General features: G+C 40.2%; 2 long non-coding RNA genes across 2 annotated transcripts; both read right to left on the bottom strand.

The window, feature by feature from the left end:
* Positions 1 to 855: 855 nt before the first annotated feature.
* Positions 856 to 3,444, bottom strand: LOC311274600. The gene is made up of 3 exons (XR_014624769.1): positions 3,135 to 3,444; positions 1,893 to 2,577; positions 856 to 1,769 (listed from the first exon to the last, which is right to left on the bottom strand). It is a non-coding gene; the product is annotated as an uncharacterized lncRNA (long non-coding RNA).
* Positions 3,445 to 15,001: 11,557 nt separating this feature from the next.
* LOC311274686 lies at positions 15,002 to 15,858 on the bottom strand. The gene is made up of 3 exons (XR_014624779.1): positions 15,506 to 15,858; positions 15,348 to 15,415; positions 15,002 to 15,239 (listed from the first exon to the last, which is right to left on the bottom strand). It is a non-coding gene; the product is annotated as an uncharacterized lncRNA (long non-coding RNA).
* Between the last annotated feature and the right edge of the window lie 4,082 nt (positions 15,859 to 19,940).

Genomic DNA, 19,940 nt, shown 5'->3' with positions numbered 1-19,940 from the left:
CCCTTCAACTAGGCACTATTTTCTGTATTTGCTGTGCAACTTTTATCAATGCACATGTGCATGCAAAAGCTGTGTAAGGACACATTGTGCTGCGGTCACCCGCAGGCAGGGAACAGCAGAGGTGCATTGATAAGTTGCATAGCAAATACAGAAAATTGTGCCTAGTGACAGCATTTTTTAGAAGACATAAGTCAACAGTACAAATGCAATGAGTTTTGTGGAGTAAACGTAGACTAACCAAATCAACTTTGAACACAGGACTCGGGTTATTAATTAATACCTTCGCATCAACTATATTGACGGTAAGCATTTCATACATCTTTCTTTATGTGCTATAATTCAAACTACCCCTTTAAAGTACTGCTGAAACATGTGTCTTATCCAAAAAGAATTGCTGTAGCAATTGGAAAAGTCACCAAGGTGAAATGTTGGTTCTTCCTCGCAAATCTAGGTCAATGTCAGACCTCAAAGTAGTGTCCTGTTTTATCTCAAGTGAAATGAAAATAAACTACATGTTATAATTTTACTTTTCAAATGAGAATGGCCGCGTTTCCCAGATTCGATCGTTCTTAAGGACTTAAGAAGGCTCTTAAGAAGGGTTCGGCTAAGAAGGAGCGCTAAGATACGGGTGTTTCCCAGATGCGTTCTTAACTGCCTTCTTAGGAGAACCTGAAGATCAAGCCAAAGAAGCTTCTCAAGAAGCTCTTAATGGGAGCTGTCCACCGCGCTGCTGCTGTGCTGAATCAATCGATGCCAGGCAGATCGATCACCCACCTCTTTATCAGCGCATAAGTGTGTGTGTGTGTGTGTGCGCTGTCAGACCGGGCTGTCCAGGCAAAGAGATCCAACGGCCGTTGGATCTCCGCACGAGGCAGCCGGTACTTTGCCTGGACAGCCCGGTCTGACAGCACGTCCAGTGGGGAGAAGTGCTGACGCACGTGTGCATTTATGTAAACCGTCTGGCTTCGCTCACGGCGACGCTGTTGGTTCGCAGGGAGAATGTGCTGTATTGCAGCCGTGGTTTCTCACACGCGCGGACTTTGGCAACGCATTTATATACTGTAGAGTAGCAGGTGGAGCCTCTCTGGATGAGGTTCAGCTGAGTTTAATAGATCTGTTCCCTTGATATCTGTGAAATGCCACAGGGTTGTTGTTTTTTTTATTATGTGTAGTACTATAAATTCATATATGCAGATGTTGCGGAAAAGTTAAACGTGTAATTCAATAAAAAGGTTTTTTTTCATCTACCATTTTCTTATTTTTTTTTCTTGCGCCAGTGGTCCGCAGCTATGAGCGCATTTCAACACTGAGCATTGTTTTATTATTTCGCAAAGTGGAGGATATAAATTTCCCTGACGCGGCTTGATCACTGAGCATTTGGTCGCTAAGAAGGCTGTTAAGAGTGGGTCAGCTCGATCTTACATTTCCTTCTTAGCGAAAGATCTTCTTAAGCTAAGAGCGACTCTGGGAAACACATCCTTCTTTCACAGCGTTCTTAAGAGCGCTCCTAAGAAGATCTTAGCACTTAAGAGCTTCTTAACGAATCTGGGAAACGCGGCCAATGTTGGTGCATTTAACAGGAACCCTATTCAACATAAAAAAAAATAAAAAAATCTATTTAAGTACTTCGCTCCAAACTTCTCAATGAGGTGCGACACCAAGATACGGACGAGGAGACGTCTCTGGCTAGTTGTGATGACATTATCCTCATCAAGGCCCTCAACAATTTGCTTGCCATCAGGTAAGCCTGTAAGAACCTGCCGGACATCCTGAGAAAGAAGAGACATTGCAGATTTAAAATTCAGTTTTGTTTCTAAATTTTGGCTTTGATTAATTGCCCAGCCTAGTGTTGAGTAAACAAAGTGACACCCAAGTCTTAAAGTGGAACTTACAAAATGTGGAATGACGTGTATTGTCTGTATCAGCTGATTCTCTGGTACCAGAGCTGCTGCTTGTTCCTCCATGGGGGTTGGAGGAGTGGCAGTTGGTGTGACATCATAGATTGTAGGTGGGATAGCAGTCGCAACAGCAGGTTGAACCTACGCAGAAAATCCAGGTTAATATAATAAACAGTGGTGGCCACCTAGAATAGCTGGCTGAGCATCAGTAATGTAAACTAGACTGCACTCTCCGCTGGTTGTTACAATACATTTGGAAACCTATGTGGACAGTGGTGCAGCACACTTTTAGAGGGTGCACATCAGACACAAAACCATTCAGAAATTATTCACCCAGGTGCCCTGTTTTTAGGTGTAAAAGGTGACAAGTTTGCTTTCTTGGACCATGCAGGTGTCTTTAAAGAAGTGACTTCTAAAACATAACTGTGGCAGTGATTAAGACTGTATATGGAGCATATAGACATTAAGTGATTAAACAAAAAATACTTACAGTACAACTTATCACATCCCAGTAGTCACTTAAAGAACATCCCAGTAGTTCGGTAACGTCATCCAGGGGTGATAGTAAAAAAAAATCCTGAGCCTGAACTTTTTTTCCCTGGGAGATAAGCGAGCCCCTAAGCCACGATATATGCCGTGATCAACACGATTGTCAAGCGGGATCCAGGGGTGTGATTCCCTGGGACAACATTTTGATAAATAGTCCATTAAATTAAATATTCTGATGACTTTTGTGGACATAAATGTACATTTTTCAGACATGAGATGAACAAACCCAATACAAGCCTATATTACAGTAGCATCTTAATTGTGTAGAGCATCAGAGCTCTTGGGACCCTGGGCCTGGTAGGCCTGTTCAGTAATCCATCCCTGCTTTTAACTAGTCACTTACCTGCATGCATATTGCTTGTATAGCATACTGAGACTACGGATACTACAGCCATACCAAAAAAGGTCAGTGGGTGACAATTATAATACTCAAAAGTAAACTAGAAATTGAATGAATGAATGAATGAATGAATGAATGAATATTGAATATCTCTTTCTGTCATCACTAACATGCTGTTAATAATCAAAGAAGCTCTGAGGCTTTGTTCTACATGTTATAATACAAGATTTCAGCATTGAGCTACAATCAGGCTACAGTCATGACTCTGTACAGTCAAACTAACCAAAAACTTCTTATTGATCATCATTATAAAGTTTCAGGGCGGTCCTGTAACCATGGTAACTCACGGTGCCAGAGGGGAGGGAGAGACGCTGAATGAAGCCGTTTACACAGATACACTGCAGACAAAGTCCAGACTATAGTTGTTATTTCACACATGTAGCACACAACAGGAGACTCTCCGTGTCAGACGAGTTCTCACGTGCTGACTAAACTCAGTTGATAACGTAGCAGCGCGACGAGTCCCTGCTAGCTAAGCAGCTAAACTTTAGTGCCGCTCCGTGTTGAGATCCCGCCCTGTGTGGGTCACTGCACTGTCATTGGTCAGGCGCGCACGCTGTTAACGACACCATTGGCTGTAGAGTGTGACAATCTGAGCAAGATAGTTATCTAGTTTACCTCAGCACTCGCGACACCCGACACAGTGCAGGACTCTGCTGTGAAGGTGGAGACACGATGCGGCCGTGGTGTATTTGCGACAATTAAAAAAAAAAAAAAATTTGAAGGAGCGGCGGCTAGGATTTAGGAATGGCGGCCCGCCACTCCTAAATGAATGTAGAGGAAACACTGTACCTGTAATACAACTCTCAATTTGCTTTGAGAACAATAAATAGCACTACTGTTAGTCTGGGGCCGTTGACTGACTCGCTGTTTTGGTAGGAAGTGGGGCGAGAGAGACAGGCCTTTCCGTCAAAATAAAAGCACCAAGCTAATAAAATGCGGTGAAACTCTTTAATTTAAGGAATATAATTTACAAGAAAGTCCCGAGCCATTAAGTTAACATTTTGCTTTTATTGTATTACAGGTTAATGTCTATTTTATAAGTTTTATGTTGGTGAACACTTTTATTTTGGTGATTTCGGTATCCGCTACAGTCGGGAACCCGAAAGCAGACGAAATTCGGAGTAAATAGACACCAGGCTCTTCGCTTGTCTGAGTGAAAGCGCCTCTCGGATCTCCGCGAACGCGAACCTGATTTTTTTTTTTTTTTTTTTTCGCAAACACCTCCGTACGCCGGAAATCCGGCGTGACGCCGGAGCGCTATCACCCCTGCGTCATCCCATCCCAGAAGTTCTTCCCATCCCGGGAGTCAAATAGCCTACTGATCATCCTCAAGCGATGGACACTTAAAGCAGCATGTATGGCTATAAACTAAACTAATATGGGGGACAGTGTCAAGCTGCCTTTTCAACATATATAAACCTGTCAAAATACTCTTTACAAGTGTCAAAACATACACACACACACGCCCCCGGTGGCAGTCAGCTGATTATCTAAAAAAGTCTATAGCGCATCGAAATGTATAAACTGTCATCATCCTCTCTGTGCGACCTGGCTGCATGGAGGGGATGGTGATCAAGCAGCTCTCTCACATCTACAGCTGCCAAAACTTGAGTGGGAATCACACTGTATGCAAATAAATGCCTATCAAACCACTGTGTTTCCCACTTCTTTACAACAAGCTTTATTGTTGGTGTGTCTGACATTTGCTCCAGTAGTAAAACTGATTGCATGAGACCAAACTGAGGCTCTCCATATGGATCATAGGACAGGAATACAGTCATGCCTGGTCTATATTCAGTTCCCTTAAATGTAACCCAGGCTGGCACATACAATTCACTAAAAAGGGGAATACCTTCTAGACCACTTTGGATCTCTTTAAATCCCTCAATGTTGGCCAGAAATGTAGTGTGCCCTGGACCAACTTCTGTATTGTGGCACAACACAGTTCCACACAGGAAATTGTAGCACTGCATCATCTGATGGCGAAATGCCATGGTTTTACAAATGTTTCTGAAGTTGCAAGTTACATGGCTAACCTGTTTGAAAAATGCATGTCGAGCTTCAAATCTCATCACCCAGAACTGCCTCAACGGTCCGAGTTTTTGAATGACTCCAGGGTAATGGAGCATGAAGTGGTGTTTTGTAGGGCCCGACCGATTTATCGGCGAGCCGATTAAATCGGCCGATTATAGCCCGTTTGAGACTAATCGGTAATCGGCCAAAACTCGCCGATTGTCGCCGATATTTTCAGAAATAAAATGCAGGGAATAAGACTTGGTTTTACTTTGAAAATGTTCCCCCATTTGAAAAGATCCCCGACATTAGGCTATTTATCCTGTAGAGGGCGCACCGACCTCATGACAAACTCCGCTGCCTGCTCCAGATCAGTGACCTGGAGCAGGCTGCAGCAGGGACGCACGGAGGAGAGTGGTCCGCCTCAACGGTAAATAAACAAGTTTGTGAAATAAACAATAAGTCAACAAGTTTCAATTCAACCCACTTCACGATGTTCCCCGCTGTGTTGGTCTCGATCACGCCGAGTTAACATTTAAGCACTATGTAATATGCAAGCTAAAGTTAGAATTAGCCATCTGCTATTAGCCTTGCTACACATATTAGCCGTGCCAGTAACGGTAGAATAAACATAACAGTACACATTACGTAATCGACTAGCTACTTCTCCCACTGAGGCAGCTGCATGTCTCCAGATAAGACCGGAGCAAAATGAGTAACGTGAGTTAAGACGGGGAGGCACCGACCAGCGGAGGGGAGGGAGGGGGGCGAGTAGTTGAAAACGCTTTTCTGGTCAGAGTTTGATTCATGATAAATCCGTGGTATATTACTGAGATGATCAGTCGGTCTTCCTGTCGGCGTAAAGAGTAGTAGCTAATGGTGCCTTGTTGTAGGCCTAATGTTGGATGGTTGTCATGTTAATATGCTGCTTGACTCAGCAATAAAAAGGATTTGAAATTATTTTTCTGCCTTTTATTCTTTGTAGAAGTGTCTGAAAGGCTCAAAAGCAGCCATTTGTTAAAAAGAAACAGTAAATATGTAGATATATTACTTAAATTAATACAATTTTAAAACTTTATATAAAAAAAATAAAAATCGGCCGATTAATCGGTTATCGGATTTTTTGCCCCCTAATAATCGGTATCAGCCCCAAAAAGTCCATATCAGTTGGGCCCTAGTGTTTTGGCCGTAAATGTAGGTGAGGATAGAGCTCCAGGAAGAGAGAGTGATGCTCTTCAATGATTTTGCTTAAGTACAGTGTTGCTGCTACAGTAAGCGAAGGAGAAAAGATGAACTCCATGCACAAGAGGAGGAGGAGTAGAAGTTCCCAATGCTTGTTATCCATAGGGATAAGGTCACCTATCATTGGCGGCAGTAACCTAAGTAGGCACCACATTTGAGATGCTGACTGCCGTATGGAGCCTTCAGGGTTTCTGAGATCACTCTTGCTTATGACAGAAGGTTTGTTACCCTTATCACAAAATCCATAGTCAAAGCTTGTTATTCTGTAATTAAGCTTTTCTAGTGTGAGATGCTTTTGCTCAATTAGCGAATTCAACACAAGTTTGACTTCATAGGGCCCCACCCCTTCAAGTACATCATGCATGATGTCAACTGCCACATTGTCTGATACATGGTAAAAAGACAAGTTGTTCAAGACACCGTCTCTTTTCAGGCCTGTCTGGGAGGAGTCAGCTGTACGCAAATCTGCCTCATAACTATTGCGATCACGCAATAGTGCAGGATCTTCCAGCGTCATAGACCTCACCCCCCATTTATTTGCTTTGCAGAACCGACACACATAATTTCCACTGAAGCTTTCAATGTAGCCAATGCAAGCCCAAATTGTCTCCAACTACCTGGACCACTGTGAACTTGACAACACCTTGATACTTGGGGGTATCAACAAGGATGCCATCACTCTCTAGGCACCTGATCTCTTCCACGATAGGGCGTAGGATTGCATCAAGGCCATAGGTCGCTACGTCATCAGATTTGTACACTGCTAAAAGGAACTGTGACTGCAAACTTGATAGCAGGTCTGGTGGCAAGCTCTTCAAGATGAAATAAATAAGTCCTAACTTGTGAATTCCAATCTTAGAACCAAGCGGATTTACTATCTCACAATCATCTTGGTAAATCACAAGTGGGATTGAAACCTCGTTCTGGAACAATGGATGTGTTTTACAAAACTCCCCATCAAAAACATCCTGAATTGCATCACCCTCTCTGCGCTGCCATTTCAGCATGGCCTGTAAAATCCCGGGAATTTCAAGAATCTTGGTCAAAAGGCTCTTTAATGGAATACGGTGATATGAATCAGGAACTCCAACTTGCTGGACAATGCCAGTGGCAGAGGCCGTTGGCTGAACATAGGAAACCCCAGACAAAAGCTCCTCAACTGGCTGAATGAAGTTTCCAGATTTAGCAAAATACTGCATCCGTTTATAATCTGTCTCCATTCCTTTGAAAGGCTCAGCTGCTTCTGAGAACTCCACCCCAAGCTCTTCTACCTCTGGGCTTTGATCAAGACCAAACTGACGAAATAAAGACATAGTCTTTGATTGCAGTCTGCTGACAATATTGCTAATTAAACTGGAGGTATGCTGAACCACAAAGTTTAAGTTTGAGTATGTCATAGAAGGTTTGGATTTAAGGTGGGCTAAAAAGAGGGCCACCCGATTGGTAATGCCCTCTGGCTCTAGTTCATCCCAATCCTCCTCCACTTCCTCATCTCCCTGTGCTGGCTCCATTTCAGCATTCAGCATTTCAACATTCTGTACATAAACAGGTGGGGCTGGACCTTCAAAGGGGTCATCAAGAGTATTTCCAACTTCATGCTCCTTTTCCAAGTGTCTTTTAAATGACCACATGTAAGAAAATGTCCTACCACAACCACTTTCACTACACTGGAAATGTGCTGATGCCGAGTTTACATGGTGTACTGCACGTAAATGCATAAAAAGACTCTTGATACCCCCTGAAATTTGCCTTTTGCACTTAAAGCAAGTATATGCCATCTTTCCAAAGAAACTATTAAATACTCAGAAATAACAGTGTGTGGAAAACTGAAGAATTGAGCCTCTCACGTCTACATTCATCTCAACTACTTACAAGTCCTCTAAATTTTTTGAGGAACTTGAGCCTAGGGCCAGCTCTTGGGATCAACTGGTTGATGGTAGCCTCATCTAAAAGAAGAAAGCTCTCATCAATCCCCTCCTCTGAAAGACAAAAATAGAACACAAAGACATCTTTGTTTTTACAACAGAGGAGCAGAAAACAAAAATGTATGGCTAATTACATGGAAGCTATAGTAATAAACATGCATATACCATCATTTATTTTTACAAAATAGAATGAAGCACTGAAAGCCTACAAAAGACATGTGCCCTATTCATTTATTGGAGTCACTTCGACACATTACATGGAAGCTATTAAAAAAAAAAGAGGAAATTATATTTCATAAGAATTTATACAAAAAAGGAATGCAGTCAACTCCATGATTGTCCAGATTATCACTATAGCCCCTTTCACACAATACCTGACAATTACGGACATTGCCCGTTAGGGCAGTATGTGTGAACGAAAATGTGCGTATCAAACGGCCGGGACCTCCATTTACCTGCAGCCTCCCTAGTGTGAACACAGCAGGTTATTACACAGGTGAGCAGGGCGGGCATGTTGATGACGTACAGTATCTATCATGCCACTGGAGGGAAATACAAACTTCCACCGCGGAAGAAAGATCATTTAACAACTAGAGGCGATAAGAACAATACTATCCAGCTGCAGCCCCGGAAAATGCCAAACTGGCGAGACAACGAGATCTGCAAACTCCTGGCAGTGAGGGCCGATGCCAAGATAGTTCCGCAAATCAAAGGGACGGCGAGGGACTCATGTCCGCAGCATACTTTCTGCGACATGCCCTGCCTCCTGCGCGCGCTTCACCCAGCTGACACCGCTTGCCTGAATTGAACGGTATATTTCCAGTGAGTGTGAACACGCCTATCATGGACAATGTGCGGTTGTGTGCTAATGTGTGAAAGAGTATAAACAGGTGTTGTTCGTGGCTGATTAAACGGAAATTGTCTGTTGTTCATGTCTGAAAAGGGCTTATGAGTAGCAATGCAGACATGATATGCCGTGGATGGGGAAAAAAAAAATTCTTACCTTTAAATCTTTCTATAAGGTCTGTCAGCTGCCACTCTGTCAAAGTGTTGATAACAAAGTTGTCCATTGATCTGAAACAAACACAAAAAGAGCTTAAGCAAAAATAAAATTGCTATTGTATTAACTATTCAGATATCACTATTCCAAAAGCAATGCAAACAAGCAGCATAATGGAATCCAATGTGAAGATAAAAAGCTTGTTTGTGGGTGAACAGTGAACACAGCCATTTTATTTAGCATCACAAAATATAGAGAAACCAATCCTCCCTCTCTCCCTTTATAATTCATATGATAAATTGCATACACGTAAATTGAGCTAAATTTACATCACTATAACAATCACTATGTTTTTACTTCACAAGAATATTGGTCGCTGCTCACAGCATAAATGAAGGGCACCACTGTGTTTTAATCTCATAGCCCCCCTTCACTCAAGTGGCCCTTGTCGTTTGCCAGGCAGCTATTGTAAATAAGAATTTGTTCTTAATGAGTTACCTGGTAAAATAAAGGTGAAATAAATTTAAAAATAAAAATGTTATTAGTGTCTACAACAGATTAACCAACCATTTTGAGGAGATATAGCATAGATTTGATAAATCATTACTTGGTTTTATATTGAAAACATATACACATTTTAAATACTTTATGAATGCAAATAAATGCATTTAGTCAAACGTATCAGGTTCTCTCACTGTTTTTATATACTTTAATCAGTCAAACACTATGCTATGCCTTCACATTTTAAAAGCTTCAGGAAAAATAAGTGTATTATGATAAGGAGGAATTAACATTGCAGGCTCGTTATTTCTCTCAACATCCCTTTTTAGTCATCTTGGATTAGCCTTGTGCTCTGTGTTTTCACGACCGACAGCAGGTATTAGCCATTCAGGGGCAGAGTAGGGCCGGTCTCTGGGCAGAGAGGAGACCATAGCAACGGTCTGGTCAAAAACGGATAACGACCATAATCCCATTTTTCGCGCGTTTATTGATAGCCGGCTAGCAAAGCAACTAACTGGCGAACTAGCCTGCTAGTTAGCAAACCAGTTGAAAAAAAAAAAAGTAGTAAGCAAACCAGTTAGCTAGCTGGCGAACTAACTGGCAAGCCAGCAAACCAGTTAACTGGCGAACTAGCCTGTTAGCTAGCAAACTAGTTAACTGGCGAATTACCTGGCTAGCTAGCAAACTAGCTGGCAAATTAGCCTGCTAGCTAGCGAACCAGCTAGCTAGAACTCAATATACATGACCATATGCCCATGGGCATTATGAACTAGTTTCATTAATTCACTCGGTAAATGGCTGAGACCAAACAGATAAGCTGTGTGTGCTTCCATGAAAACGGCTAAATGGCTAGCTACGTTTTTAGCCAAACCGACCAACTAAAGATACTACTTTAATAGGTAACGCAACACAGACAATGTGAATTAGATATGTAGTGTGCACAAACCTTTTATTATTGATTTGCCTCGCCACGAGGATGATCGGTCAGGTTCTCCCGGTGCATGAGCGCTCGGTGTGTGGACTCGACATGATGACGTAATAACGTGATGACGTTCGAAGCACAAACAACCCAGGTGCTGAGTCAACCGATGTATGTTGGGTTGATGGATTTTGACTCGCATGAGATGCACAAAAATAACCCAAATCCCATATAAATAACCCATAATGGATAAAACATTTCATAACCCCGCGGTTGGGTAGATGAAATAACCCAGCTGTTTTTAGAGAGTAGTTTTAGTAGCTTTAGGGCCCACACAGAGAAAAATATGTATCGAAAGTATTCATTTTTTCTAGATGCCTTTGCTTTTCGTCAGCAGTTAGGTGAGCTATTTTCTATCAAGATGGGTGTCTTTGGGGCAAAGAGGAGTCGCCTCCTCATTGCCCCAAAGACACTGATCTTGATACAGTGTAGCTATGACCAGAAATGGCTATGCACTCCAGGACGTCCGGAAGTTTCCATGACGACCGCTTGTGCACATAGACATATATACGCTTGTGCACCTAGCGAATAGATGGTGGTGTTCTCTATTTTCAGTCTTTAATGCGTAATCATAACTTAATGTCATGTAGATGAACTACAAAAACCAGCAGACAATCACAGACTGTGAGGAAAGGGGAGGAAGCAGCCGCAGGATGCATTTTTATTTTCTCAGATTAATCTGTTCAATCTGCAAAATGTATGGTGCTGGGTCGTAAAATCACTAGGCCTACTCAATATTACTCATAAAAAAAAATGAGTAAATGTAATGAGCATGCTTGGTGTGAAGAGGTGTGCAAACATCAAACTAAACGGAGACTTCATGAAACGGGCTTCATTTTAAGTGCTTTTGAAATGCAGAAAGCATGGGACTCCAAGACAGTCCTTGCAGAAATGAAGGAGGCGTTCAAGGACAGGATTCCTGAGGAAATTGGGTATTGTGTTATTGTAATATGAAGACATTTCCCCATACACTGCATGAAAAGTGTGATTTTTGGCAGTGAACGACAATTTACAGGCTGTGAAGGTGGCGTTCGTCTATGCTGAAAATTGTCGGAAAGGAGCTTGCGGAGGTGCGAACAGCTCTAATTTGCATATGAATAGCAGCGAAACCACCATTTATTTATTTATTCATTCATTCAATCATATGATATGCTATAGACTACACTATTATTACCATCAAGGACATGAATGAATTTATTGAGGAAAGGAAAATTTCAAAGACAGAGCTTTATTAGCAGAAACACAAACACACAACTATGTACAATTCTGCTCACACAACAACCGGGAAGCTATATTAGTAGCATTCAATAAAAAAATATATTTTTTATTTTTTAAATTTCTATCTCATTTAATTTAATACAATATATTTAATACATTTTCTCTCATCTATGTTCTGAAGTTAAGCTTACTGTCAAGTTCATGTCCTGAAAAGCTGTCATCCAATTAGAATCGTCTGTCTCTTTTAAGGCCCGGTTAGGACTTCACGAATCCCGGGGAAGGCCAAGCTATGTGTTTTGGTGTGGAGAGTGACGGGCAAATCGACCAATCACGGTTTGATTTTAAGTGGGCGGGAATAAAACAAAAGATCGTAGGCCTTCATGAAGTCCGAACATCGAATCTCTGCAGAGTGGTGAGAGCGGTTGAGAGACAGAGTGAAATGGCGGAAGATGAGAGTGACGTTGTGGCTAGCTTGATAGCATCGTCTTTTTCAAGGCGGCCTTTCACAGAAAAACTTCAAATAATAAAAAACGGAAGACCAACTCCAGAACTGGAATTAAAAGAAACGGTTAAGAAAGTGGAAAGGCATTTCAAGACCGAAAATTATCAGCGATATCCGTGGATGACGGGCTGTAAGAAAACAAACAGGCTGTACTGCTGGAGTTGCTTACTTTTTACAACTGACAAGTCATCCACCTGGGTCAGCAGCGGATTTGTCAGCCTTACAAATCTGACGAAGTCAGCCCACCGACATCAAGATTCTGCGGCACACCTGCAAATGACGGTCAGTTTGAAAACTTTTGGGGACACAAGAGTTGATCTTCAGCTAGATGAGCAGCGCCGTAATCATACTACGGCCCACAACAACAAGGTCAGGCAGAACAGAGAAGATCCTGAAACGTCTCATCAATGTCGTCACATTTCTTGGAAAGCAAGAGCTGGCATTTCGAGGACATGATGAGAGTAAAGATTCTGAAAACAAGGGGAACTACTTGGAGTTTCTGGAGTTTTTGGCGGAGTATGACAGCCCTCTGCGCTGTCATCTGGATTCGGCCACTGTTTTCATCGGCACCTCCAGCAAAATTCAGAATGACCTGATTTAATCGGTGGCAGATGTAATGACAGAAGCAATGAGGGAGGAGGTGAGGAACACGCCTTTTGTCTCCGTTATGGTAGACGAGACAACTGACGTCAGTAACACTGCTCAGATGTCATATGTCCTGCGTTACACCACTGACGGTGGTGTCAAGGAGCGCTTTTTCCAGTTTGGTGATGTCAGTGGTGATAAGCGCGCAGAAGCCATAGCTCGTCAAGTTTTGGAGTTTCTGGAGGACTGTGCCTGCACCAATAAGGTAATTGCCCAGTGTTACGATGGAGCTGCAGTCATGGCCTCTGGACTGAATGGGGTCCAAGCTAAAGTCAAAGAAAAAATACCACAAGCTCTCTTCGTTCACTGTTATGAGCACTCTCTGAACCTCGTCATGTCTCAAGTGCTGCCAAAATCAAAGAGTGCAAAGTTTTTTTCTCCCACCTAAGTGGCCACGCAGCCTTTTTCACAAGGTCAGCCAAACGCACGAAACTCCTGGATGAAATATGCCAGCGAAGACTGCCTAGAGTGACTCCAACACGGTGGAACTTTTCATCACGTTTGGTTTGCACTGTGTATGAGCGGAGAGAAGAACTCTTCGAGCTCTTTGAATTCATTGTTGACAACCACAATGATTTTGATGATGATGCTGTACACAGCGCTGATGGATACACTGCACTGCTGACGGGCTTCGAGTTCTGCCTTCTCCTCGCCACATTCAACTCCATGTTCGCCTACTCCGACGTGCTCTTTGGGATCTTGCAGAATAAGGAGTATGACATGCAGTTCTGTTTGTCCAGCATCGATGACTTTTGCAGCACCATAGAGAGAGAAAAGGCCACATTTGACTCCATCTATGAGGACACTGTGCGCGAAGTCGGGGTTCCCAGTGGGCGCAGGGCACGGACAGTTGGAGATGTGCGCGCAGCGTACCAGCACCTGCACAGTCAAATCCTGGACAACATTCTCGCTCAGCTGAGGAGCAGATTCAAGGATCATGAAAAACTCATGTTCCTTGCCCTTCTGGACCCCAAGAAGTTTGCCTCATACAGAGAAAACTTTCCCAACTCTGAGTTTCAGAGCCTCGCGGAAAACTACGGGCTGCATTTTGACCTCCCCAGGCTCAAGACTGAACTGACGGACATGGCAAACTTTGAGGCAAGGAGCCCACCAGACCTGCTGCACTTTCTGACTCTTAAAGAGCTGACTGAGAGCATGCCGCAGCTGTATCACCTCACCTGCCTGGTGCTGACCATCCCCGTGTCCACCTCCTCCGTGGAGCGGCCTTTCTCGGCTCTGAAGCGCATCAAGACGCACGCCAGGAACAGTACTGGACAGGATCGCCTGGGAGCTTTGTCACTGATGTCCATAGAGAAAGGACTTCTTTTGGAGCTCAAATCAAAGGACAAACTTTATGACGCCGCCATCGCCCACTTCACAAAGAAAGACCGACGAATGGACTTCGTGTTCATGTAAGGTAGGCCTATGTTTTAAGACACCTTGATTATTATTTCAAGGGATTAAGATTACTGGCCAAGTGGACATTCAGGAATTTGTATTTATTGCGGAGGTTGTCCCAGCGCAAATTGCCTTTATTTGACGTAGGTATTCATTGCGCCATGCGTAATTGCGCATGGAGAGGCATTTGCACTTCATTGCAACTTTAGAAAATAGTCTTTGTATTACCAGCGTTGTGTAACTTTTGAAATTGTATTGTAGATTGATGATGCTCTTGAATTTATTTGTCAATGTGTGAATGATTTGTAATGCGCCATGATTTCATAGCGCTGTCCATGGTGATGAAATGAGCCTCAGTGTCTGTGTCTGCAGCGTCACGGGGTGACATTCTGGGTGACCTAATTTTATATTTCCAGATTTTGGCTTTAGAGTATGTTTATTTAATATCAACTATGTAGCGTGAATGGTCTCCAGTTAATGTTGAGAATGTTTCTTGTTGCGGAGAATGTTATTGTCTATTTGTTTACATCGTTGTCATCGTTAATTAAATCGTTAATTAAATTTGCACTTGTTAATCCCTTTCAATTCATTGTACTGTTGCTTTTTTCTGTGATGATTTCTTTTCTCGGTGGTGAGGTGAAGGCCCAGCTGTAGTGCTCACGGTTCGCCACTGAGATAGATAGATCTAGATAGATAGATACTTTACAAGTGTCCAGTAGCATACAAAATACAAGACATACATTACAAATGAACAGTAGCTACAGCAAACAGTAAACAGTGCAAATGGAGTGGAAGTGAAACAGGTCAGTCTGACGCCTCGGAGCTGTAGGTAACTGGCAGCATTCTGTCCGAATTTGGTCCATTTTGCAGACGTCTGTGGTGCCTTCAGTTGCCCTGTACTTGGGATTTGCCTTTAATCTAGACTGCAGCGAGGCACAGAGCTCGGTCTTACTGTCTTACATGCAGCTGGAAAACAATTAAAGGAGAGTGGCATTAACAAAAAAACGTAAGTCACAGTAAAATTAGGGAAGGAAGGAAAGAAGGAAGAGGAACAAAACAGTGAAAGTTACTTACACACAATGGCGTCACTATCAGCGTCATGTAAATCTGGGCATGCGGCCTCGTTATGAGGCGAGGTTGGTCTGTGAAAACAAAATGAACGGTTAAGATCGGTATCTATTAACGTATGTTTCCTTATACAACAGAATGAAAGCATATTCTCTAAATCTTACCCTTGCTCCGGTTCGTAGCGCTGTCCGAGCTGAAGAGAAACTCACGCAGCGCTATCCGGCCCTGTCGGGGTCTTTGTGTTTGCCGTCGGTCTCACAGGTCCACAGGCTTTACTCGTCAGGTTAGCTTGTCGCTAGCTTGTTAGCAAAGTCCATGCAAAAGCACTACTAGCCACTAGGTCAGAAGCTAACTTAAACTCCTCTCTGTCTTCTTGTGCCGAGTAGTCCACTCAAACGGACACAACTCTATCACTAATAACGTTTTTATAAGAGTCCTGGTTGAACACTTTCACTCAAAGTGGCGTAGATATTAACTAAAAAGTTCGTGTTTCCACTTTACAGTAGACAACCTGCCATCTGTCGTCTTCCTCCGCTTGTCACTCTCTTTTCTTCCTTTTTTTTTTTTAACTTTATTAATAATTATATACATAACAAAAACTGTCGAGCCAGGGGAAGAGAGAAAATAAATAAAGGTATACAAAGAGAGAGAAAGAGATGAAAAAAAAAACCATCAATTAAATAAAAATTTCTGCAAAATAGTTTGTTTTTAAAGCCTTTGGTAATTGAAGTCCATTGATGTCGGTGCTGTATTGATAAAGTTCCTGCAAAAAAAGTGTAAAATTTGGTTTGCCTTTAGTCCATTTATTTTTGTGTATGTGAAATTTACCTAAATATAACACAAGTTGTACGAAAAAAATAAAATCATTTTCCATTTTGTTATTTTCAAAGTAAAACAAAATGTCTTTTTCATGTAGACGTAGTGAATGTCCAGTTTTGTTTTCAATAAAATTTTGTACATTTAACCAAAACATTTGACAATATAAATAATGAAAAAATAAATGTGTTATAGATTCATCAAACAAACCACAGAAATCACAGGAATATTCAATATCAGGTTTAAATCTTTCTAATGTTTTTTTTGCTGGATATATTTTATGTATAATTTTGTAAGATACTTCCTTGATCTTATTATTCAGACAAAATTTATTACTAATCAACCACATTTTTTTCCAATTCACATCTTTATAAAGAGATTTCCAAAAAAAAATAGCATAAGGAATAGTTACATTTACCAAAAGATTCCTGATGTATTTATTTGTACATTTGTAAGTTGTGACATCAATATTCCCCAGAAAAATGTTGTTTATAGGAGCTGTCCTATAAAGATCAGTTGTATAACCAAAAAGAAGTTGTAACACATTCCTCGGGATAGCATTAAAGATTACATCATACTCTTTTGGCGTAACTTCTATACTAAATTTAGAAATAAATTCTTCATAAAGTAATAACTGACCATCAGTTTTCATGAGTTGTAAAACTAAAAAAATACCATTATTGATCCAGTTTTTGTTATACAAAGATCTATTTTTATATTGAATACTCCTGTTGTTCCAAATGTAATAATTTGTAGGTGAAAAATTGTGTTTGTACAACATTTTCCAAGCCAGCAGAGCTTGCGTGTGAAAATTAGCTAATTTCACAGGTAATTTATCAGGGTTATAATCACATTTTAGCAAGAATTTGAGACCTCCAATTGAATTAAAAATGAATTTAGGGAAAGCATTCCAAATATTATCATCTTCATTAATTAATTTTGTTAGCCATTTAATTTTAAAAGTATTATTTAATATTTCAAAACTTAGGACTTCCAGGCCTCCATTTTGTCTCGTGTTACATAATACCTCTTTTTTTAGATAATGACATTTATTTCTCCATATGAAATTGAATAAAATTTTATTATTTAAGTTTTTTATATATTGTATTACATAAACCCAAAGTCAGAGACACATAAACGGCTCGTGACACTCCTTCAGCCTTGGAAAGTAAAACTCGGCCATTTAATGAAAGATCTCTCATTAACCAAATGTAAAATTTCTTTTTAATTTGTTCAACAATTGGGTCGAGGTTTGAGTTGTTACGAGATTTTTCATTTTTATTAATCACAATACCCAAATATGTGAATGTAGTCTTTGCAGGAATACCATTTATCTCCAACAAGTCACATTCTTTTAGTGGAAATAACACCGATTTACCCAAGTTTATTTTTAGTCCCGATACTTTGGAAAACATCTCTATACATTGGACTGCTTTGGCAACTTCATGTTTATTAGATAAAAAAATTGTAGTATCGCCAGCAAGTTGTGATAATTTAAATTCTCTATCTACCGCCATAATGCCATTAAATGAAGCTTTTTTTTTATGTGTGTAGCCATAATTTGTGTGACAAGAATAAATAAAAAGGGACTTAATGGGCAACCTTGTCTTATACCACGGTTAATGTTAAATCTTGGAGTAGTACCATGGGCCAGTCCAATAAAGCTGTTGCAATTTTTATAAAGTGTATTGACTGCTTTTAAAAACCTTTCACCAAAACCAAAGCTGTGTATAGTTTTGAACATAAATTGATGACTTATTGTATGGAATGCTTTATAAAAATCGACAAATAAAATAAAACTATCATCTAAAATATAATCTTTATAATCAATCATGTCCAAAACTAAACGGATGTTATTACATATATTTCTGCCAGGCATAAAACCTGATTTTTCCTCATCAATTATATCTTCTAATCCTAGTTTTAATCTTTTAGCAAAGATTATAGCAAAAATCTTGGCATCATTATTTATTAGGCTAATTGGTCTCCAATTCTCAATATTTAATTTATCTTGTTTTGGTTTAGGAATCAATTTAATAAGTCCTTGTCGAAGAGTAGGTGGTAATTCTCCTTTGTCTATGGCTTCTTCGAATACAGCAACTAAGAACGGGGCTAAGTTTTTGATAAATGTTTTATAAAATTCATTTATCAGACCATCACTACCAGGAGACTTGTTGTCTTTTAGGGAGCCAATACACTTCTGAACCTCAATCAAATCAATCTTCCGGTCACAGGTTAATTTAAATCCTTCATCAATACCTCTGATGTCATTTTCAATTCCTTTAATAAATAAATCAATGTTATCTCCACTTTCATTATCATTAGCATTAGCATATTGTCTTCACATATCTGGTCATTAATTTGAAGTTTAGATAGGGAAGATACTTCATAGTTCCTTTTTTCTAAATTAAAAAAATATTTTGTACACTTTTCCCCTTGTTCTAACCATTTCTTCTGGACCTAATAAAGGCACCTCTGGCTTTTTCTTCATACATTTTGTTTTAATAATTTGAGTTGTAGAGCTGCTAATTCTCCAAGTTCCCTTTCAGAAAGACCTTCTTTTTCAGATAATCTAATAATTTCTGTAATTATTTGGGTTTTACTTTTAGCAATTCTCTTCCCAGTGATTATAGCTAAATTCCTAATCTCAAATTTCATTAATTCCCAACACTTTCCAAAATTGTTTAATTTATTAGCTTGTCTCCAATATTTATATAATATCCTGGGTATCCTTTTTAAATAGTTTGTTCTGTAATAGTGTTTTATTTAATTTCCAGTAATCTCTATTGGAGTTACTTTTAAATAAAGCCACGTTGACCTTAATCATAACAGCTTGGTGATCAGTAAAAAACGCGGGCTCTATTATAATTGATTCCACTCTATTTTCAATGTCTGAGGAGATCAACCAAAAGTCCAAACGAGATTGTTGAGATTTGTCCTTGTTTGACCATGTATATGAGTTTTGGTTTGGATTTTTGTGTCTCCAGATATCAATGAGGTCCATACTACTACAGATATTAACTAATTCATTCCCTACTTTGTTCTTTGGGGGCCATCTGTCCATGGAATCATCCAACACTGTATTGAAATCACCTCCCCATAATACCTTGGCAGTAGGAAATGTTAATAATAGTTGATTTATTTTACCTTCTATTGTTGAAAAAATGTTATTTTGTTTATTGTTATAGCCATATATATTAGTAATGACAAATTGAGAATGGTCAATGTCCACAAGAAGTATTATCCACCTACCATTTTTGTCCGAGAGATATTTAATTATTTTGCCTTTAAAATTCCCCTGTAATATAGCGACCCCTGCTGACCTGTTACTTCCAAATGATAACCACACATTTTTCCCCCATTGATTCCTCCAAAATGCTGCATCTGCTTCTGAAGCATGGGTTTCCTGAATAAAATAAAAAATCAGCACCTTTGTTTTGACAATACAAAAATAAACACTTAATCTTTAACAAGTTTCTAATACCCCTGGCATTTACAGAAAGAATGGAAATTGACATTAAGAACACGAACAACCCAGAAAAAAAAAAACTTTAAACAATCGTTAGTTTTTCTTCTCAACTGTTAACTGTAACTGCAGAAAACACTGCACTAATAGACCTTATTGCCATATTAATAACTTGTGTACTTCATAAAGCTATAAAACATATTGGAATAAAAGATTCCAAAACATAGCAGTACACTTTACTTCTGTTTACATTATACTTTACCTGTCACATTATTTTATTTCTTTCCCATTCACAAACACCCTATTTCCAACAAAGT

This window comes from Pagrus pagrus, assembly GCF_965226575.1.
Source record: "Pagrus pagrus genome assembly, chromosome: 19".
Classification (NCBI taxonomy): Eukaryota; Metazoa; Chordata; class Actinopteri; order Spariformes; family Sparidae; genus Pagrus; species Pagrus pagrus.
The sequence above is the reverse complement of the archived record's forward strand: the minus strand, read 5'-3'. Positions and strand labels throughout refer to the sequence as shown.